At 38.6% G+C, this 23,699-nt stretch overlaps 1 pseudogene across 1 annotated transcript; it reads right to left on the reverse strand.

The window, feature by feature from the left end:
- Positions 1 to 565: 565 nt before the first annotated feature.
- On the reverse strand, positions 566 to 9,175 carry LOC147321497 (uncharacterized; annotated as a pseudogene). The gene is made up of 2 exons (XR_015130964.1): positions 8,839 to 9,175; positions 566 to 2,900 (listed from the first exon to the last, which is right to left on the reverse strand). The product of XR_015130964.1 is annotated as an uncharacterized LOC147321497 (transcript).
- Positions 9,176 to 23,699: the final 14,524 nt, after the last annotated feature.

A 23,699-nucleotide genomic window follows, 5' to 3' on the forward strand; every position in this document is an offset into this window, starting at 1 on the left:
TAAATCGCTGTAACTTTTGATAGAACACTCAGACAAACATGTTTATGGCTTTATCTTATAGAACTCAATATCCCCGTGCTGGGCAAACAGAACAGGTTTTGCAGCCGTTTGAGCTAAGATTTTAAAATTATTCACATAATGAAAACCTATACTTTGTCTCAGGCGAGTTTCCCATTCAAATGCATGTTACAGTGAGAAACACACTGTCTTGGCGAAATAAAGCGTTTTTGAACAACTTCATATAAATCGCTGTAACTTTTGATGGAAGATTCAGATATACGTATTCATGACTTTATCTTATAGAACTCAATGTCTCCGTGCTGGGCAAACAGGTTTTGCAGCCGTTTGAGCTAAGATTTTAAAATTATTCACATAATGAAAACCTATACTTTGTTTCAGGCGAGTTTCCCATTCAAATGCATGTAACAGTGAGAAACGCATTGTCTTGGCAAAATAAAGCGTTTTTGAACAACTTCATATAAATCGCTGTAACTTTTGATAGATGTTAAAGATATTCTATTATCAAAGTACTCAGATGCAATGAAATATCACTCAGACACTTAGAGCAGTTTTAAACGTGCACGGGTGAGAGACTCAGGGAGAGACTCACACACCTCCTTGGTGCAGTCTGGCTTTATTTATACACATTATGAAGCATACAAAAAAGGGAATATCATCCTTATCTTGTCAAGAAAACAGGTGTGGTTTATCAAAAAACTTCGTGTTCTCTACAAGGTTGTTTCTTACTCGTGGGTGGCGGTTTCCTGCTAGTGTGAAGGCAAACAGTGACAATGTGAAGGCAAAGACTGATAATGTGAAGGCAAGCAGTTTCCGTTATAAAGTAGGGAGCCAGCAATTAAAATATGCAGCTGGTTGAGTACAGAACAGAAATATAAACACTCTTAGCTGATCATTATATGAATAATAAAATCTTAGAAAGCAAAAATACTCTGACATTCCCTCCTGTTGTTTAGATTTCTTACATGACAGTACTGTTATTTTTGTCAGTTCATAACCTCTTGTCTAAACATTTTCGGTTTGAACGTCATAAAACAGTCCTGTGTTCAATTAAACTAAACATTACTGTATGGATCATCTTTCAAAATTTCTTCCATTTGAGACATCATCACATAAGCATTGATAGAAGTTGTCACCATGTTTGATACCATTTTCTTCAGACAGGGTACTACACATGTTGTGAAAACACATAACAGTAAAAGCAAAAATGCTATTCCAACAAGTCCTTTAATCAGAAGGGACTTCCATGAACCACCTAGTAACCATGTCAACCAATCATCAGTGCTTGTGACATAGTCTTGTTGTTCAGCATCTTTAATCTTTCTCAAGGTGTTCAAAGCGTCGGTCATGTTTTGTGAGTGTATGTTGTCTGGGATGTATGTACAACATGTAGTGTCAAACAATACACACAAACCTCCTTTTTCAGCTAGAATCATGTCTAGTGCGACTCTGTGTTGCATCACTACAATGCGTATTGCGTCGAGTTCTTCATTTTGCGCTTTGTTGATTTTCATTGAAGCATTTAGGAACAGTCCAAATCGATAGTCAAGTGTCTCGATCCTCAGCATGTTTTTCCCAACTCCTACCCAAGGGAACAAGGAGTGGAGGACTTTCTGACCATCAGTCCATAGTTTGAAGTTCTTGGGCACATCTGATCCATAGATTGAGTCATGTGGCATTACTTCAGTGACTTCAGCAACTTCACGTTTTGCTCTTGACGTGTGTGTCTCTGCTGTGATCTTGAAGGTGTGGTCTGAAATTAGTACTGGTGCACACAGACCGGTGGAGTTCGGTGGGAGCATGAAGTAGGTTTTAGGCCCGCAGGCCCAAGCGGCTCCCTGGACCCAGAAAGTTCAATTTTTGAAGGTGTGTATTCCTTTGGATTGGGTCAGGTCAAGTGTCTGTGTGCAGTTGCGGTTTCGTCCAAGTTTCCTGTTTCCATCGGAGAAGTTGAAACACATTGGGTGCTGTATGTCCGGCGGCAAAACTATGGCGAATGATTTGTTTTTTGTGTTGTTGGCTTTGACGTTTACCCAATGTTTTTCGTTGCAGGTGTAGTTCCAGTTCGTCAGATTGTAGGCACAAGGGGTTGTCTGTTCAATTAGAATACGTCGTTGTGAAAGTGGTTTCGTGACACGTTTGACGTCTGTGTCACTACACCATGGAATTAGGTCTTCTTTCTTTGTGCTTTGACCTTTTAGGGTCAGTCCTGTTGCCATCAAATCTCTGCGTGTGCAATTTCCAGTTGTTGCTTTGTTGAACACACACATCGCTTCGTCAAGTTCAGGTGCCTTTCCATATATTGTTGCGTGTACGGCTGTTGTTGGCATATGTGAACATACATAGCATTCCGTGCTGTTGTCGGTGCGTGTTCTATCATACACATATCTATACCACGCGTTGTTCATCCATGGGTGGTTATGGTCTTGGTTCAGGTCACGTAGATGCGAATTATCATGTGTCCATCTTTTTTGCAGGTGGTGTTGTTTATTTCCTCTCATCTGGGTGAGTGTTAGTAGGCTCACTAGGAGCGCAATGCTGGCCACTAGGAGGACAAGTGTCTTCATGATGACCAGGCACACCTAGACTTCTGGTGAGTAGACTATTGGCGAGAAGTAAAAAAGGGCGGGATATACCCAATCAGCCCTTCCCTTCACCAATAGATCACCTAGAAGCCAGGGGAGCCGGCGTCTAAGCGTCTGGATTGTCACTCACTTTTTTACAGTGGCTGTGGTGGATCCAAGATGGTCTTTCTGCTATTTTGCAGGCGGTGGGTGTGGTAAGTAGGACTTGGTATGGGCCCTCCCACCTTGGTGAACTCCAATTCTTTCTCTGGAGTACTTTGATCAGGATCCAATCACCTGGTTGTAACCTGCAAGACACTGGAGAGAAATCACTCGGCAGTTGGTTGTTTAACACAATCTCTTTATTTTCAAACAGTTTAGTCATCCATTCTGCTAGGGTAGTTTCCCTTATTGATTTATTAATAGGTTCACTGGTAATTGGCAATGGAAACGCTCTCCCGTGGATGATTTCAAAAGGTGTAAGTTTCTGAGAACCTTGTGTTATTCTCATCCACATCTTTACTAGGCCTAGACATTCAGGCCATGGTCTTCCTGTTTCTTCCATGCATTTTCTTAATCTCTGTTTTATTGTGCCGTTAGTTCTTTCCACTAATCCTGCGCTTTGTGGGTGATATGCACAGTGATGTTTGATGCTAAATCCTAGAGCTTCAGAGACTTTGCTGATGATGTCATTAACAAAATGTGTTCCATTGTCTGACCTTATCAGACTGGGAATGCCATATGTGGGGATGAAGTGATTGCATAAACACTTTGCCACTGATATTGCATCTGCTCTTTTGACTGGATAGATTTCTGGCCATTTTGAAAATACATCTATAATTACTAGAGCATATCTTGATGCTTGGCATTCGTTAAGTTCAATAAAATCCATGTGGATTGTATGGAAAGGGTGAGGTGGTGTGGGGAAATGACCTCTTTGTGGTCGGAGGTTCCCCTGTACATTATGTCTTTGGCAAATCATGCATGTTCTGATGAATTCCTTTGCTGAATTTTCAAAATTTTGAGTGTAGAAGTGTTTAGAGAGGACATTCATCATTCCACCCGTTGACAAATGCGTTAAGCCATGTGTCACTAATGCTGCTGTCTTGTGTAGAGATTTTGGCAGTATTGGTTTGCCATTACAGGTCATTAGGTCATTTTCTAGCTGTGCTCCACACCTTAACCATTTTTTCTGTTCTGTGATGGATGCAGCTTTCTGTTCATCTTTAAGTACATCAAGTGGTATTAACGTTGATGTTTCAGATATTAAAGTTTGTATATGTTGTTGTGCTGCCTTTTTTGCGGCTTGGTCTGCAAAGTTATTGCCTTTAGTAATTTCTGAGTTATCTTTTTGGTGTGCGGCACATTTGCACAATGCTAATTTTTTCGGCAGTGTTATCACTTCTAGCAGTTCTTTTAAAAGGTGTGCATGCTGTACTGGATTACCAGTAGAAGTGACCATGCCTCTGTTCTGCCAAATCTTTGCGAAATGATGTACTGCTGCAAAGACATACTGACTGTCTGTGTGTATGTTTATGCTTTTTCCTTCATTCAGCTTACATGCTCTCACAACAGCTGTAAGTTCTGCACTTTGTGCAGAGTTAGAGGAAGTCAAAGGTCTTGCTTCCAGAACTGTGTCTACTGTGGTTACTGCATAACCAACGCAGTTGCGACCTAAGCTATTTTTAGAAGCTGATCCATCTACAAAAATGTCAGTGAAAGTTGACTGTGGTGTGCTATATATATCGGCTCGTGGTTTTGTTTCTTCATCTAGCTTTTCCATACAGCAGTGTTTTTCACCATCTTCTGATGTGGGGAGAAGTGTGCTGGGATTTAGCTGACCACACTTCTCGATTGTAATGTGTGACTGTGATAACAAGATGCCTACGTATGAGAGCTGTCTTGCATGTGTGAGATAAGACAAGTTCGCCTGCAGTAAGATGGAGGTTACAGCGTGGGGAACTTTGACGATCAATGTGTGTCCTAAGACGATGTCAGCGGATTTCTTAACTGCCTCTGCTGCAGCTGCGCATGCCTGCACGCACGAGGGCAGTCCTGAGGCCACTGAATCTAGCTTACACGAATAAAATGCAAGAGGGCGTTGCTTTTCCCCAAAGGCTTGTGTTAGAACGGCCTTCATGTAGCCTGCACCTCCGTCTACATGCAAGTAAAAAGGTTTTTCATAGTCTGGCAATGCCAAAACTGTGCGCGTCTGCAGTGCAAGTTTTAGATCATTAAATGCTTTTTCTGCTTCTGGTGTCCATTCTATTTTATCTTTCAGTGCTAGATTTTTTCCATAAATTAAGTTTTGCAAAGGTTGAGCTAGCAGAGCATATTCAGGTATCCAGCATCTGCAAAAATTGCAGAGACCTAAATAACTCATCATTTGTTGTTTTGTGAGAGGCTTTGGAGCATTCTGTACTGCTAGTTTTCTGCTGTCTAACAGTGTTCTTCCCTCTCCTGTGAGTTTGTGGCCAAGGTATGTGACCTCTTGGCTCCACAGCTGTAACTTGTGCTGTGATACTTTATGGCCCTGCTGTGCTAAATGTTTCAACACAGTCATGGTGTTTTTTCTGCAGTTGTCTCGTGTATCTCCCGTGACGAGAATGTCATCAACGTACAGAAGAAATTGCCCTGTGGCAGGGAGTGTGCATAGTGACATAGATTTCTTTAATGCCTCTGCATACAGGGTGGGACTGTTCTGAAAACCCTGTGGCAGTCTTGTATAGGTATACTTTTCGTTATCAAAGGTGAAGCCAAACAGATTTTGTGAATCTGGGTGTAATGGCACCGAGAAGAACGCGTTTGACAGATCTATGACTGAGAACCATTGTTCTTTTTGCGTCACTTGATTTAAGATTGTGTGTGGATTTGCTACCACAGGTGGGATTTGTTCTGTTACTTCGTTTATTGCTCTGAGGTCATGCACTAGGCGATATTTTCCTGTGTTTGCTTTTTTCACTGGGAAGATTGGAGTGTTACAGGTTGCTTTAGTTGTTTTCACTAAAATGCCTGCTTTTTCCATATCTGCAATTACTGGCCTGATCCCTGCTTTTGCTTCTGCCGTCAAGGGATATTGTGGTTTAACTGGCCTGTAGGTTGTAGTAGTTTTTACTACAACAGGATCTGCTCCTTTAATTAATCCTACATCTGTCGATCCTGTGGACCATAGTGTTGTGGGCAATTCTTGTAGTTCTGGGTGTAATTCTAATGAGAGTATATGTCAGTTTTCACTATCTTCCTGCACATGCAAATCAGTGCTGTCAGTCATGTATGTGGCTGGGTGGGTAGTGATCACCCACCCTAATGTGTATCTCATGCATCCCGTTCTGCAACCTTGTAGCCATCCTTCATGCGTGTCCTCAGTTTTTTCATATCTGTCTCTTTCAACTTGGGTGAGAATGCGGCCTAAATCTTTCCACTCAGTACTGTCATTGTGTGCTACTGACACATGTGGATTTGGCATCCTATTTACTCGTTGTACTGCCTCAGGCTGCAGCACAGAGCACACTGCATTACCACTTTGGGTGACATATAGGTGCTGTAATGTCAGCATTTGTGGTCCTAGCTTGTGTACTTCTTGGTCATACACAGGATTAGGACCTGGACTCTGTTTGAACCTCAATGTGTTGTGATACTGAGTGTAGTCCTGTCGTGTTGAATGAGTTGGCAGATATCGATTTGCTATGTGTTGTAAAGGCTCTAGTGAGGGCAGGTCTAATGTCCAGTAGTAGTGAGGCTGTCCGAGTCCTTGACACACATTAATCTGATAATCTGCTGGACTTTGTTTCTCGTTTAACATTAGCTTTGCATACATGCCCTCTGGTCCTGGCAATACTCCTATTTCCAGTTTCTCTAGCGCGTCTCTCCCTAGAAGATTAACTGGGCAAGATGGGTCATATATGCACTGGTTTTTACAGCTGCGGCCGCTGTCTTCATGAGATAAGAGTAGAGGCTCAGTCAGTGATTTAGTACTGACATGTCCTGATGCTGACTTAACTATCAGAGTATCATTAGAGAATTTCACTTTTGGTGGTTTTTTAATCAGTACAGTTTTACATGCTCCAGTGTCGCAGAGCATCGTCATTGGCTGCCCATTTACGTATATAATTACAGTTGGTTTATGTTCAGAGCCCAAAAGCAATTGCTCTATGTTATACACGTCCGTGTTTTCATTGCTCTCTGCTTCTGTGCTTTTTCCTAGTCATTTGTTATTTCTTTCATCCTCTTCCTCAGTGTCATCCTTTTTTCTATGTCTACACTCGCGAGCAAAATGCCCCTCCTTTCCGCAATTGTAGCAGCTTGTGTCTTTCAGTCTTCTCTCTCCTTTTCGCCCTCCTCCTGCCTTTCCTTTTCCTTTGTAGGGGCCTGGTTTATGTCTTCTGTATTCTCCAGAGAATGCCACCAATCCTGTTGCTGGATCTACAGTAAAGACGCCTCCTTTTTCTTTTTGCTTCTGTATTTTAACTGCGTGTTCAGCATATTGCAGTGCATCTGACAGACTTCCTGTATTTTGTGTGACCCAGTGTTTTTCTACGTGGGCCCTCACTTTTGGGAGGAGGCCGTTCAGAAATGCATTTTTTAGCTGTTGCTGAAATGGTGTTTGTGGCTCCTCCTGGTAATTTAAACCTGAATGTTGTCTGAAAACTGGGCGTAGGCGATCGAGGAAGTCAGAGGCAGTCTCAGCTTCCTTCTGCTTTATCTCGCCTATTTTGCCGTAATCTGCTCTTGGGGCTAGATGGACTCTAATCCTTTCATATAATCCTGCCAACTGAGCCCTTAGAGGCTCAGAGGTGGGGAGCAGGGCTATACCCTGGTCATCTGACCCCGTGAAGTCTCCCTTTACTGTTCCCATTTTTAGACCTAATAAGTCCTGAATTACCTGGAGCATTTCATGGCCATTCAAGTGCCAGTGTGTTCTAATTAACTCAACTGCCTCCCTCCATGGCTCAAAACCTTCATTTAACAGTGGAACGTCCTTTAAAACATTAAATCTGTCAGTTTGGGACCATGCTCTGAAAACATATAGGAAAGGGTTGTTGTCTCTTTCATTATTATCGCCACCCGTTAGTTGGCCATATCTTGGGTTGGGCGTGGCTATCATTGGAAACAGACCTGACGGTCCTGGGGGGTCAATCTGTCCTCCCATATCCCTACCTGACGGGTCTTTCCCTATGTCTTCCTTATGGTGATTTGTTGTCATTAAATTTAATGCCTGTCTTGCTGAATCATATGGGCCTGGCGCGTCAGTGAAGGGGTTTTTTGATACTGGCTGATTAGACGGGCCGGGGGCAGGCACATATGGAGGAGGTGGTTTTGGGTGTTGTGGATCTTTTAGTTCACTACTTTGTTCATTTTTCTTTTTCTCTTCTCGCACCTTTGTGCGTTTATCATTTTCTGCCATCCAGGCTTTAAAATGTTGCCACTCTGTGAGACGTTTGGCTTTCTTTTTAAAGCTTTTTTCATTGTTTAGTTCCGCTTGGAGGGTCTCTTTTAAAGCAGTCACTGCAAAGGGAGTACATTGTCCCTCCCACGCAGGGCAGTTTAGTTTCTTTGGATTTCTCCATCTATTTGCGCTAATTAGTCCGGCGCCTGGACATTTTTTCTCTAGCCACTGCTCGTCAGCAGTGAGTTTTGTTGATTTATTACCCATTATTATTTTTTCCTCTTGTTATTATTATTTATTTATTTATAAATATATTTGCGTTTACACACACATACACACCCGTGGTGCTTTCTCTGGCACGAGGAATGGGAGAGGCTATTGACACGGCCTTCTACTTTCAAGCTAGCCTTGAAAGCGGTGTCAATTTTATGTGATGAAACACAACCTTTTCCCGTTCCACCAGAACTCGAGCAACCAACGGTAAACAATTCGGTGGAGTAGTTCAGCCTCCTTAATGTGCTGTAAAATCAACTTACTCCACCAACAAAACAGTAAAACAACAGATTATACGCGTAATGAGTTTTTTATTCTGGGCAACACTGTGTCTTTCTACATTGCTCCAAGCCCTTTTTCAGGCGAGCTGCTTCGTAACCTCTACGAGTCCTTTTTCAGACGAGAATGTTACTATCCTGTCGTATTTTGACATTAAACTTGCTCCGAGCCCTTTTTCAGGCGAGCTGTAACCTCTACCAGTCCTTTTTCAGACGAGAATGTTAATCTGTCATACATTGACGGGAAACTATTTAATGTACAGACCACAGGTTGCCTCAGTCGTTTTGCGCAAGATGTGAGTGAGTGCTAAATATTCACCTGAGTTATTGTGTGGTTGCTTTGGTTTCCTTCATCAACCCCTGAAGTCGTGGACCTCTTATAAGAACGCTGGCCAGAACCCGAACGTCACGTCTCTGGACTTTATCCTCTGCCTGGAGAGGAGTCGACAGCGTGGGCTTCTCACGACGTCAGGACTTGACGAAGGTCTCCTATTGGAGCATTGAAAAAATATCAATGTCCAATCCGGCTCGAAGGACCAATTAAATGTTAAAGATATTCTATTATCAAAGTACTCAGATGCAATGAAATATCACTCAGACACTTAGAGCAGTTTTAAACGTGCACGGGTGAGAGACTCAGGGAGAGACTCACACACCTCCTTGGTGCAGTCTGGCTTTATTTATACACATTATGAAGCATACAAAAAAGGGAATATCATCCTTATCTTGTCAAGAAAACAGGTGTGGTTTATCAAAAAACTTCGTGTTCTCTACAAGGTTGTTTCTTACTCGTGGGTGGCGGTTTCCTGCTAGTGTGAAGGCAAACAGTGACAATGTGAAGGCAAAGACTGATAATGTGAAGGCAAGCAGTTTCCGTTATAAAGTAGGGAGCCAGCAATTAAAATATGCAGCTGGTTGAGTACAGAACAGAAATATAAACACTCTTAGCTGATCATTATATGAATAATAAAATCTTAGAAAGCAAAAATACTCTGACAATAGAAGACTCAGACAACCATGTTTATGGCTTTATCTTATAGAACTCAATATCCCCGTGCTGGGCAAACAGAACAGGTTTTGCAGCCGTTTGAGCTAAGATTTTAAAATTATTCACATAATGAAAACCTATACTTTGTTTCAGGCGAGTTTCCCATTCAAATGCATGTAACAGTGAGAAACGCATTGTCTTGGCGAAATAAAGCGTTTTTGAACAACTTCATATAAATCGCTGTAACTTTTGATAGAAGACTCAGACAAACATGTTTATGGCTTTATCTTATAGAACTCAATATCCCCGTGCTGGGCAAACAGAACAGGTTTTGCAGCCGTTTGAGCTAAGATTTTAAAATTATTCACATAATGAAAACCTATACTTTGTTTCAGGCGAGTTTCCCATTCAAATGCATGTAACAGTGAGAAACGCATTGTCTTGGCAAAATAAAGCGTTTTTGAACAACTTCATATAAATCGCTGTAACTTTTGATAGAAGACTCAGACAAACATGTTTATGGCTTTATCTTATAGAACTCAATATCCCCGTGCTGGGAAAACACGTTTTGCAGCCGTTTGAGCTAAGATTTTAAAATTATTCACATAATGAAAACCTATACTTTGCCTCAGGCGAGTTTCCCATTCAAATGCATGTAACAGTGAGAAACAAACTGTCTTGGCGAAATAAAGCGTTTTTGTACAACTTCATATAACTCGCTGTAACTTTTGATAGAAGACTCAGACAAACATGTTTATGGCTTTATCTTATAGAACTCAATATCCCCGTGCTGGGCAAACATGTTTTGCAGCCGTTTGAGCTAAGATTTTAAAATTATTCACATAATGAAAACCTATACTTTGTTTCAGGCGAGTTTCCCATTCAAATGCATGTAACAGTGAGAAACGCATTGTCTTGGCGACATAAAGCGTTTTTGAACAACTTCATATAAATCGCTGTAACTTTTGATAGAAGACTCAGACAAACATGTTTATGGCTTTGTCTTATAGAACTCAATATCCCGTGCTGGGCAAACAGAACAGGTTTTGCAGCCGTTTGAGCTAAGATTTTAAAATTATTCACATAATGAAAACCTATACTTTGTTTCAGGCGAGTTTCCCATTCAAATGCATGTAACAGTGAGAAACGCATTGTCTTGGCGAAATAAAGCGTTTTTGAACAACTTCATATAAATCGCTGTAACTTTTGATGGAAGATTCAGATATACGTATTCATGACTTTATCTTATAGAACTCAATGTCTCCGTGCTGGGAAAACAGAACAGGTTTTGCAGCCGTTTGAGCTAAGATTTTAAAATTATTCATATAATGAAAACCTATACTTTGTCTCAGGCGAGTTTCCCATTCAAATGCATGTAACAGTGAGAAACGCATTGTCTTGGCAAAATAAAGCGTTTTTGAACAACTTCATATAAATCGCTGTAACTTTTGATAGAAGACTCAGACAAACATGTTTATGGCTTTATCTTATAGAACTCAATGTCTCCGTGCTGGGCAAACAGAACAGGTTTTGCAGCCGTTTGAGCTAAGATTTTAAAATTATTCACATAATGAAAACCTATACTTTGTCTCAGGCGAGTTTCCCATTCAAATGCATGTTACAGTGAGAAACACACTGTCTTGGCGAAATAAAGCGTTTTTGTACAACTTCATATAAATCGCTGTAACTTTTGATAGAAGACTCAGACAAACATGTTTATGGCTTTATCTTATAGAACTCAATATCCCCGTGCTGGGCAAACAGGTTTTGCAGCCGTTTGAGCTAAGATTTTAAAATTATTCACATAATGAAAACCTATACTTTGTTTCAGGCGAGTTTCCCATTCAAATGCATGTAACAGTGAGAAACGCATTGTCTTGGCGACATAAAGCGTTTTTGAACAACTTCATATAAATCGCTGTAACTTTTGATGGAAGACTCAGACAACCATGTTTATGGCTTTATCTTATAGAACTCAATATCCCCGTGCTGGGCAAACAGAACAGGTTTTGCAGCCGTTTGAGCTAAGATTTTAAAATTATTCACATAATGAAAACCTATACTTTGTTTCAGGCGAGTTTCCCATTCAAATGCATGTAACAGTGAGAAACGCATTGTCTTGGCGAAATAAAGCGTTTTTGAACAACTTCATATAAATCGCTGTAACTTTTGATAGAAGACTCAGACAAACATGTTTATGGCTTTATCTTATAGAACTCAATATCCCCGTGCTGGGCAAACAGAACAGGTTTTGCAGCCGTTTGAGCTAAGATTTTAAAATTATTCACATAATGAAAACCTATACTTTGTCTCAGGCGAGTTTCCCATTCAAATGCATGTAACAGTGAGAAACACACTGTCTTGGCGAAATAAAGCGTTTTTGTACAACTTCATATAAATCGCTGTAACTTTTGATAGAAGACTCAGACAAACATGTTTATGGCTTTATCTTATAGAACTCAATATCCCCGTGCTGGGCAAACAGGTTTTGCAGCCGTTTGAGCTAAGATTTTAAAATTATTCACATAATGAAAACCTATACTTTGTTTCAGGCGAGTTTCCCATTCAAATGCATGTAACAGTGAGAAACGCATTGTCTTGGCGACATAAAGCGTTTTTGAACAACTTCATATAAATCGCTGTAACTTTTGATAGAAGACTCAGACAAACATGTTTATGGCTTTGTCTTATAGAACTCAATATCCCCGTGCTGGGCAAACAGAACAGGTTTTGCAGCCGTTTGAGCTAAGATTTTAAAATTATTCACATAATGAAAACCTATACTTTGTTTCAGGCGAGTTTCCCATTCAAATGCATGTAACAGTGAGAAACGCATTGTCTTGGCGACATAAAGCGTTTTTGAACAACTTCATATAAATCGCTGTAACTTTTGATAGAAGACTCAGACAAACATGTTTATGGCTTTGTCTTATAGAACTCAATATCCCCGTGCTGGGCAAACAGAACAGGTTTTGCAGCCGTTTGAGCTAAGATTTTAAAATTATTCACATAATGAAAACCTATACTTTGTTTCAGGCGAGTTTCCCATTCAAATGCATGTAACAGTGAGAAACGCATTGTCTTGGCAAAATAAAGCGTTTTTGAACAACTTCATATAAATCGCTGTAACTTTTGATAGAAGACTCAGACAAACATGTTTATGGCTTTATCTTATAGAACTCAATATCCCCGTGCTGGGCAAACAGAACAGGTTTTGCAGCCGTTTGAGCTAAGATTTTAAAATTATTCACATAATGAAAACCTATACTTTGTCTCAGGCGAGTTTCCCATTCAAATGCATGTTACAGTGAGAAACACACTGTCTTGGCGAAATAAAGCGTTTTTGAACAACTTCATATAAATCGCTGTAACTTTTGATAGAAGACTCAGACAAACATGTTTATGGCTTTATCTTATAGAACTCAATATCCCCGTGCTGGGCAAACAGGTTTTGCAGCCGTTTGAGCTAAGATTTTAAAATTATTCACATAATGAAAACCTATACTTTGTTTCAGGCGAGTTTCCCATTCAAATGCATGTAACAGTGAGAAACGCATTGTCTTGGCGACATAAAGCGTTTTTGAACAACTTCATATAAATCGCTGTAACTTTTGATGGAAGACTCAGACAACCATGTTTATGGCTTTATCTTATAGAACTCAATATCCCCGTGCTGGGCAAACAGAACAGGTTTTGCAGCCGTTTGAGCTAAGATTTTAAAATTATTCACATAATGAAAACCTATACTTTGTTTCAGGCGAGTTTCCCATTCAAATGCATGTAACAGTGAGAAACGCATTGTCTTGGCGAAATAAAGCGTTTTTGAACAACTTCATATAAATCGCTGTAACTTTTGATAGAAGACTCAGACAAACATGTTTATGGCTTTATCTTATAGAACTCAATATCCCCGTGCTGGGCAAACAGAACAGGTTTTGCAGCCGTTTGAGCTAAGATTTTAAAATTATTCACATAATGAAAACCTATACTTTGTCTCAGGCGAGTTTCCCATTCAAATGCATGTAACAGTGAGAAACACACTGTCTTGGCGAAATAAAGCGTTTTTGTACAACTTCATATAAATCGCTGTAACTTTTGATAGAAGACTCAGACAAACATGTTTATGGCTTTATCTTATAGAACTCAATATCCCCGTGCTGGGAAAACAGGTTTTGCAGCCGTTTGAGCTAAGATTTTAAAATTATTCACATAATGAAAACCTATACTTTGTCTCAGGCGAGTTTCCCATTCAAATGCATGTAACAGTGACAAACAAACTGTCTTGGCGAAATAAAGCGTTTTTGTACAACTTCATATAAATCGCTGTAACTTTTGATAGAAGACTCAGACAACCATGTTTATGGCTTTATCTTATAGAACTCAATATCCCCGTGCTGGGCAAACAGAACAGGTTTTGCAGCCGTTTGAGCTAAGATTTTAAAATTATTCACATAATGAAAACCTATACTTTGTTTCAGGCGAGTTTCCCATTCAAATGCATGTAACAGTGAGAAACGCATTGTCTTGGCGAAATAAAGCGTTTTTGAACAACTTCATATAAATCGCTGTAACTTTTGATAGAAGACTCAGACAAACATGTTTATGGCTTTATCTTATAGAACTCAATATCCCCGTGCTGGGCAAACAGAACAGGTTTTGCAGCCGTTTGAGCTAAGATTTTAAAATTATTCACATAATGAAAACCTATACTTTGTCTCAGGCGAGTTTCCCATTCAAATGCATGTAACAGTGAGAAACACACTGTCTTGGCGAAATAAAGCGTTTTTGTACAACTTCATATAAATCGCTGTAACTTTTGATAGAAGACTCAGACAAACATGTTTATGGCTTTATCTTATAGAACTCAATATCCCCGTGCTGGGCAAACAGAACAGGTTTTGCAGCCGTTTGAGCTAAGATTTTAAAATTATTCACATAATGAAAACCTATACTTTGTTTCAGGCGAGTTTCCCATTCAAATGCATGTAACAGTGAGAAACGCATTGTCTTGGCGACATAAAGCGTTTTTGAACAACTTCATATAAATCGCTGTAACTTTTGATAGAAGACTCAGACAAACATGTTTATGGCTTTGTCTTATAGAACTCAATATCCCGTGCTGGGCAAACAGAACAGGTTTTGCAGCCGTTTGAGCTAAGATTTTAAAATTATTCACATAATGAAAACCTATACTTTGTTTCAGGCGAGTTTCCCATTCAAATGCATGTAACAGTGAGAAACGCATTGTCTTGGCGAAATAAAGCGTTTTTGAACAACTTCATATAAATCGCTGTAACTTTTGATGGAAGATTCAGATATACGTATTCATGACTTTATCTTATAGAACTCAATGTCTCCGTGCTGGGAAAACAGAACAGGTTTTGCAGCCGTTTGAGCTAAGATTTTAAAATTATTCATATAATGAAAACCTATACTTTGTCTCAGGCGAGTTTCCCATTCAAATGCATGTAACAGTGAGAAACGCATTGTCTTGGCGAAATAAAGCGTTTTTGAACAACTTCATATAAATCGCTGTAACTTTTGATGGAAGACTCAGACAACCATGTTTATGGCTTTATCTTATAGAACTCAATATCCCCGTGCTGGGCAAACAGAACAGGTTTTGCAGCCGTTTGAGCTAAGATTTTAAAATTATTCACATAATGAAAACCTATACTTTGTTTCAGGCGAGTTTCCCATTCAAATGCATGTAACAGTGAGAAACGCATTGTCTTGGCAAAATAAAGCGTTTTTGAACAACTTCATATAAATCGCTGTAACTTTTGATAGAAGACTCAGACAAACATGTTTATGGCTTTATCTTATAGAACTCAATGTCTCCGTGCTGGGCAAACAGGTTTTGCAGCCGTTTGAGCTAAGATTTTAAAATTATTCATATAATGAAAACCTATACTTTGTCTCAGGCGAGTTTCCCATTCAAATGCATGTAACAGTGAGAAACGCATTGTCTTGGCAAAATAAAGCGTTTTTGAACAACTTCATATAAATCGCTGTAACTTTTGATGGAAGATTCAGATATACGTATTCATGACTTTATCTTATAGAACTCAATATCCCCGTGCTGGGAAAACAGAACAGGTTTTGCAGCCGTTTGAGCTAAGATTTTAAAATTATTCACATAATGAAAACCTATACTTTGTCTCAGGCGAGTTTCCCATTCAAATGCATGTAACAGTGAGAAACGCATTGTCTTGGCAAAATAAAGCGTTTTTGAACAACTTCATATAAATCGCTGTAACTTTTGATGGAAGATTCAGATATACGTATTCATGACTTTATCTTATAGAACTCAATATCCCCGTGCTGGGAAAACAGAACAGGTTTTGCAGCCGTTTGAGCTAAGATTTTAAAATTATTCACATAATGAAAACCTATACTTTGTCTCAGGCGAGTTTCCCATTCAAATGCATGTAACAGTGAGAAACGCATTGTCTTGGCGAAATAAAGCGTTTTTGAACAACTTCATATAAATCGCTGTAACTTTTGATGGAAGACTCAGACAAACATGTTTATGGCTTTATCTTATAGAACTCAATATCCCCGTGCTGGGCAAACAGAACAGGTTTTGCAGCCGTTTGAGCTAAGATTTTAAAATTATTCACATAATGAAAACCTATACTTTGTTTCAGGCGAGTTTCCCATTCAAATGCATGTAACAGTGAGAAACGCATTGTCTTGGCGAAATAAAGCGTTTTTGAACAACTTCATATAAATCGCTGTAACTTTTGATAGAAGACTCAGACAAACATGTTTATGGCTTTATCTTATAGAACTCAATATCCCCGTGCTGGGCAAACAGAACAGGTTTTGCAGCCGTTTGAGCTAAGATTTTAAAATTATTCACATAATGAAAACCTATACTTTGTCTCAGGCGAGTTTCCAATTCAAATGCATGTAACAGTGAGAAACGCATTGTCTTGGCGAAATAAAGCGTTTTTGTACAACTTCATATAAATCGCTGTAACTTTTGATAGAAGACTCAGACAAACATGTTTATGGCTTTATCTTATAGAACTCAATATCCCCGTGCTGGGCAAACAGAACAGGTTTTGCAGCCGTTTGAGCTAAGATTTTAAAATTATTCACATAATGAAAACCTATACTTTGTCTCAGGCGAGTTTCCCATTCAAATGCATGTAACAGTGAGAAACGCATTGTCTTGGCGAAATAAAGCGTTTTTGAACAACTTCATATAAATCGCTGTAACTTTTGATGGAAGACTCAGACAAACATGTTTATGGCTTTATCTTATAGAACTCAATATCCCCGTGCTGGGCAAACAGGTTTTGCAGCCGTTTGAGCTAAGATTTTAAAATTATTCACATAATGAAAACCTATACTTTGTTTCAGGCGAGTTTCCCATTCAAATGCATGTAACAGTGAGAAACGCATTGTCTTGGCGAAATAAAGCGTTTTTGAACAACTTCATATAAATCGCTGTAACTTTTGATAGAAGACTCAGACAAACATGTTTATGGCTTTATCTTATAGAACTCAATATCCCCGTGCTGGGCAAACAGAACAGGTTTTGCAGCCGTTTGAGCTAAGATTTTAAAATTATTCACATAATGAAAACCTATACTTTGTCTCAGGCGAGTTTCCCATTCAAATGCATGTAACAGTGAGAAACGCATTGTCTTGGCGAAATAAAGCGTTTTTGAACAACTTCATATAAATCGCTGTAACTTTTGATGGAAGACTCAGACAAACATGTTTATGGCTTTATCTTATAGAACTCAATATCCCCGTGCTGGGCAAACAGGTTTTGCAGCCGTTTGAGCTAAGATTTTAAAATTATTCACATAATGAAAACCTATACTTTGTCTCAGGCGAGTTTCCCATTCAATTGCATGTAACAGTGAGAAACACACTGTCTTGGCGAAATAAAGCGTTTTTGAACAACTTCATATAAATCGCTGTAACTTTTGATAGAAGACTCAGACAAACATGTTTATGGCTTTGTCTTATAGAACTCAATATCCCGTGCTGGGCAAACAGAACAGGTTTTGCAGCCGTTTGAGCTAAGATTTTAAAATTATTCACATAATGAAAACCTATACTTTGTTTCAGGCGAATTTCCCATTCAAATGCATGTAACAGTGAGAAACGCATTGTCTTGGCGAAATAAAGCGTTTTTGAACAACTTCATATAAATCGCTGTAACTTTTGATGGAAGATTCAGATATACGTATTCATGACTTTATCTTATAGAACTCAATGTCTCCGTGCTGGGAAAACAGAACAGGTTTTGCAGCCGTTTGAGCTAAGATTTTAAAATTATTCATATAATGAAAACCTATACTTTGTCTCAGGCGAGTTTCCCATTCAAATGCATGTAACAGTGAGAAACGCATTGTCTTGGCGAAATAAAGCGTTTTTGAACAACTTCATATAAATCGCTGTAACTTTTGATGGAAGACTCAGACAACCATGTTTATGGCTTTATCTTATAGAACTCAATATCCCCGTGCTGGGCAAACAGAACAGGTTTTGCAGCCGTTTGAGCTAAGATTTTAAAATTATTCACATAATGAAAACCTATACTTTGTTTCAGGCGAGTTTCCCATTCAAATGCATGTAACAGTGAGAAACGCATTGTCTTGGCAAAATAAAGCGTTTTTGAACAACTTCATATAAATCGCTGTAACTTTTGATAGAACACTCAGACAAACATGTTTATGGCTTTATCTTATAGAACTCAATATCCCCGTGCTGGGCAAACAGAACAGGTTTTGCAGCCGTTTGAGCTAAGATTTTAAAATTATTCACATAATGAAAACCTATACTTTGTCTCAGGCGAGTTTCCCATTCAAATGCATGTTACAGTGAGAAACACACTGTCTTGGCGAAATAAAGCGTTTTTGAACAACTTCATATAAATCGCTGTAACTTTTGATGGAAGATTCAGATATACGTATTCATGACTTTATCTTATAGAACTCAATGTCTCCGTGCTGGGCAAACAGGTTTTGCAGCCGTTTGAGCTAAGATTTTAAAATTATTCACATAATGAAAACCTATACTTTGTTTCAGGCGAGTTTCCCATTCAAATGCATGTAACAGTGAGAAACGCATTGTCTTGGCAAAATAAAGCGTTTTTGAACAACTTCATATAAATCGCTGTAACTTTTGATAGAAGACTCAGACAAACATGTTTATGGCTTTATCTTATAGAACTCAATATCCCCGTGCTGGGCAAACAGAACAGGTTTTGCAGCCGTTTGAGCTAAGATTTTAAAATTATTCACATAATGAAAACCTATACTTTGTTTCAGGCGAGTTTCCCATTCAAATGCATGTTACAGTGAGAAACACACTGTCTTGGCGAAATAAAGCGTTTTTGAACAACTTCATATAAATCGCTGTAACTTTTGATGGAAGATTCAGATATACGTATTCATGACTTTATCTTATAGAACTCAATGTCTCCGTGCTGGGCAAACAGGTTTTGCAGCCGTTTGAGCTAAGATTTTAAAATTATTCACATAATGAAAACCTATACTTTGTTTCAGGCGAGTTTCCCATTCAAATGCATGTAACAGTGAGAAACGCATTGTCTTGGCGACATAAAGCGTTTTTGAACAACTTCATATAAATCGCTGTAACTTTTGATAGAAGACTCAGACAACCATGTTTATGGCTTTATCTTATAGAACTCAATATCCCCGTGCTGGGCAAACAGAACAGGTTTTGCAGCCGTTTGAGCTAAGATTTTAAAATTATTCACATAATGAAAACCTATACTTTGTTTCAGGCGAGTTTCCCATTCAAATGCATGTAACAGTGAGAAACGCATTGTCTTGGCGAAATAAAGCGTTTTTGAACAACTTCATATAAATCGCTGTAACTTTTGATAGAAGACTCAGACAAACATGTTTATGGCTTTATCTTATAGAACTCAATATCCCCGTGCTGGGCAAACAGAACAGGTTTTGCAGCCGTTTGAGCTAAGATTTTAAAATTATTCACATAATGAAAACCTATACTTTGTTTCAGGCGAGTTTCCCATTCAAATGCATGTAACAGTGAGAAACGCATTGTCTTGGCAAAATAAAGCGTTTTTGAACAACTTCATATAAATCGCTGTAACTTTTGATAGAAGACTCAGACAAACATGTTTATGGCTTTATCTTATAGAACTCAATATCCCCGTGCTGGGCAAACAGAACAGGTTTTGCAGCCGTTTGAGCTAAGATTTTAAAATTATTCACATAATGAAAACCTATACTTTGTCTCAGGCGAGTTTCCCATTCAAATGCATGTTACAGTGAGAAACACACTGTCTTGGCGAAATAAAGCGTTTTTGTACAACTTCATATAAATCGCTGTAACTTTTGATAGAAGACTCAGACAAACATGTTTATGGCTTTATCTTATAGAACTCAATATCCCCGTGCTGGGAAAACACGTTTTGCAGCCGTTTGAGCTAAGATTTTAAAATTATTCACATAATGAAAACCTATACTTTGCCTCAGGCGAGTTTCCCATTCAAATGCATGTAACAGTGAGAAACAAACTGTCTTGGCGAAATAAAGCGTTTTTGTACAACTTCATATAACTCGCTGTAACTTTTGATAGAAGACTCAGACAAACATGTTTATGGCTTTATCTTATAGAACTCAATATCCCCGTGCTGGGCAAACAGGTTTTGCAGCCGTTTGAGCTAAGATTTTAAAATTATTCACATAATGAAAACCTATACTTTGTTTCAGGCGAGTTTCCCATTCAAATGCATGTAACAGTGAGAAACGCATTGTCTTGGCGACATAAAGCGTTTTTGAACAACTTCATATAAATCGCTGTAACTTTTGATAGAAGACTCAGACAAACATGTTTATGGCTTTGTCTTATAGAACTCAATATCCCGTGCTGGGCAAACAGAACAGGTTTTGCAGCCGTTTGAGCTAAGATTTTAAAATTATTCACATAATGAAAACCTATACTTTGTTTCAGGCGAGTTTCCCATTCAAATGCATGTAACAGTGAGAAACGCATTGTCTTGGCGAAATAAAGCGTTTTTGAACAACTTCATATAAATCGCTGTAACTTTTGATGGAAGATTCAGATATACGTATTCATGACTTTATCTTATAGAACTCAATGTCTCCGTGCTGGGAAAACAGAACAGGTTTTGCAGCCGTTTGAGCTAAGATTTTAAAATTATTCATATAATGAAAACCTATACTTTGTCTCAGGCGAGTTTCCCATTCAAATGCATGTAACAGTGAGAAACGCATTGTCTTGGCGAAATAAAGCGTTTTTGAACAACTTCATATAAATCGCTGTAACTTTTGATGGAAGACTCAGACAACCATGTTTATGGCTTTATCTTATAGAACTCAATATCCCCGTGCTGGGCAAACAGAACAGGTTTTTCAGCCGTTTGAGCTAAGATTTTAAAATTATTCACATAATGAAAACCTATACTTTGTTTCAGGCGAGTTTCCCATTCAAATGCATGTAACAGTGAGAAACGCATTGTCTTGGCAAAATAAAGCGTTTTTGAACAACTTCATATAAATCGCTGTAACTTTTGATAGAAGACTCAGACAAACATGTTTATGGCTTTATCTTATAGAACTCAATGTCTCCGTGCTGGGCAAACAGAACAGGTTTTGCAGCCGTTTGAGCTAAGATTTTAAAATTATTCACATAATGAAAACCTATACTTTGTCTCAGGCGAGTTTCCCATTCAAATGCATGTTACAGTGAGAAACACACTGTCTTGGCGAAATAAAGCGTTTTTGTACAACTTCATATAAATCGCTGTAACTTTTGATAGAAGACTCAGACAAACATGTTTATGGCTTTATCTTATAGAACTCAATATCCCCGTGCTGGGCAAACAGGTTTTGCAGCCGTTTGAGCTAAGATTTTAAAATTATTCACATAATGAAAACCTATACTTTGTTTCAGGCGAGTTTCCCATTCAAATGCATGTAACAGTGAGAAACGCATTGTCTTGGCGACATAAAGCGTTTTTGAACAACTTCATATAAATCGCTGTAACTTTTGATGGAAGACTCAGACAACCATGTTTATGGCTTTATCTTATAGAACTCAATATCCCCGTGCTGGGCAAACAGAACAGGTTTTGCAGCCGTTTGAGCTAAGATTTTAAAATTATTCACATAATGAAAACCTATACTTTGTTTCAGGCGAGTTTCCCATTCAAATGCATGTAACAGTGAGAAACGCATTGTCTTGGCGACATAAAGCGTTTTTGAACAACTTCATATAAATCGCTGTAACTTTTGATAGAAGACTCAGACAAACATGTTTATGGCTTTGTCTTATAGAACTCAATATCCCCGTGCTGGGCAAACAGAACAGGTTTTGCAGCCGTTTGAGCTAAGATTTTAAAATTATTCACATAATGAAAACCTATACTTTGTTTCAGGCGAGTTTCCCATTCAAATGCATGTAACAGTGAGAAACGCATTGTCTTGGCAAAATAAAGCGTTTTTGAACAACTTCATATAAATCGCTGTAACTTTTGATAGAAGACTCAGACAAACATGTTTATGGCTTTATCTTATAGAACTCAATATCCCCGTGCTGGGCAAACAGAACAGGTTTTGCAGCCGTTTGAGCTAAGATTTTAAAATTATTCACATAATGAAAACCTATACTTTGTCTCAGGCGAGTTTCCCATTCAAATGCATGTTACAGTGAGAAACACACTGTCTTGGCGAAATAAAGCGTTTTTGAACAACTTCATATAAATCGCTGTAACTTTTGATAGAAGACTCAGACAAACATGTTTATGGCTTTATCTTATAGAACTCAATATCCCCGTGCTGGGCAAACAGGTTTTGCAGCCGTTTGAGCTAAGATTTTAAAATTATTCACATAATGAAAACCTATACTTTGTTTCAGGCGAGTTTCCCATTCAAATGCATGTAACAGTGAGAAACGCATTGTCTTGGCGACATAAAGCGTTTTTGAACAACTTCATATAAATCGCTGTAACTTTTGATGGAAGACTCAGACAACCATGTTTATGGCTTTATCTTATAGAACTCAATATCCCCGTGCTGGGCAAACAGAACAGGTTTTGCAGCCGTTTGAGCTAAGATTTTAAAATTATTCACATAATGAAAACCTATACTTTGTTTCAGGCGAGTTTCCCATTCAAATGCATGTAACAGTGAGAAACGCATTGTCTTGGCGAAATAAAGCGTTTTTGAACAACTTCATATAAATCGCTGTAACTTTTGATAGAAGACTCAGACAAACATGTTTATGGCTTTATCTTATAGAACTCAATATCCCCGTGCTGGGCAAACAGAACAGGTTTTGCAGCCGTTTGAGCTAAGATTTTAAAATTATTCACATAATGAAAACCTATACTTTGTCTCAGGCGAGTTTCCCATTCAAATGCATGTAACAGTGAGAAACACACTGTCTTGGCGAAATAAAGCGTTTTTGTACAACTTCATATAAATCGCTGTAACTTTTGATAGAAGACTCAGACAAACATGTTTATGGCTTTATCTTATAGAACTCAATATCCCCGTGCTGGGAAAACAGGTTTTGCAGCCGTTTGAGCTAAGATTTTAAAATTATTCACATAATGAAAACCTATACTTTGTCTCAGGCGAGTTTCCCATTCAAATGCATGTAACAGTGACAAACAAACTGTCTTGGCGAAATAAAGCGTTTTTGTACAACTTCATATAAATCGCTGTAACTTTTGATAGAAGACTCAGACAACCATGTTTATGGCTTTATCTTATAGAACTCAATATCCCCGTGCTGGGCAAACAGAACAGGTTTTGCAGCCGTTTGAGCTAAGATTTTAAAATTATTCACATAATGAAAACCTATACTTTGTTTCAGGCGAGTTTCCCATTCAAATGCATGTAACAGTGAGAAACGCATTGTCTTGGCGACATAAAGCGTTTTTGAACAACTTCATATAAATCGCTGTAACTTTTGATAGAAGACTCAGACAAACATGTTTATGGCTTTATCTTATAGAACTCAATATCCCCGTGCTGGGCAAACAGAACAGGTTTTGCAGCCGTTTGAGCTAAGATTTTAAAATTATTCACATAATGAAAACCTATACTTTGTCTCAGGCGAGTTTCCCATTCAAATGCATGTAACAGTGAGAAACACACTGTCTTGGCGAAATAAAGCGTTTTTGTACAACTTCATATAAATCG

Source organism: Aulonocara sp. 'chitande type north' Nkhata Bay, linkage group LG9 (genome assembly GCF_057382095.1).
Source record: "Aulonocara sp. 'chitande type north' Nkhata Bay isolate Kocher_YH1m ecotype deep benthic linkage group LG9, A_spYH_male_GT1.1, whole genome shotgun sequence".
Classification (NCBI taxonomy): domain Eukaryota; kingdom Metazoa; phylum Chordata; class Actinopteri; order Cichliformes; family Cichlidae; genus Aulonocara; species Aulonocara sp. 'chitande type north' Nkhata Bay.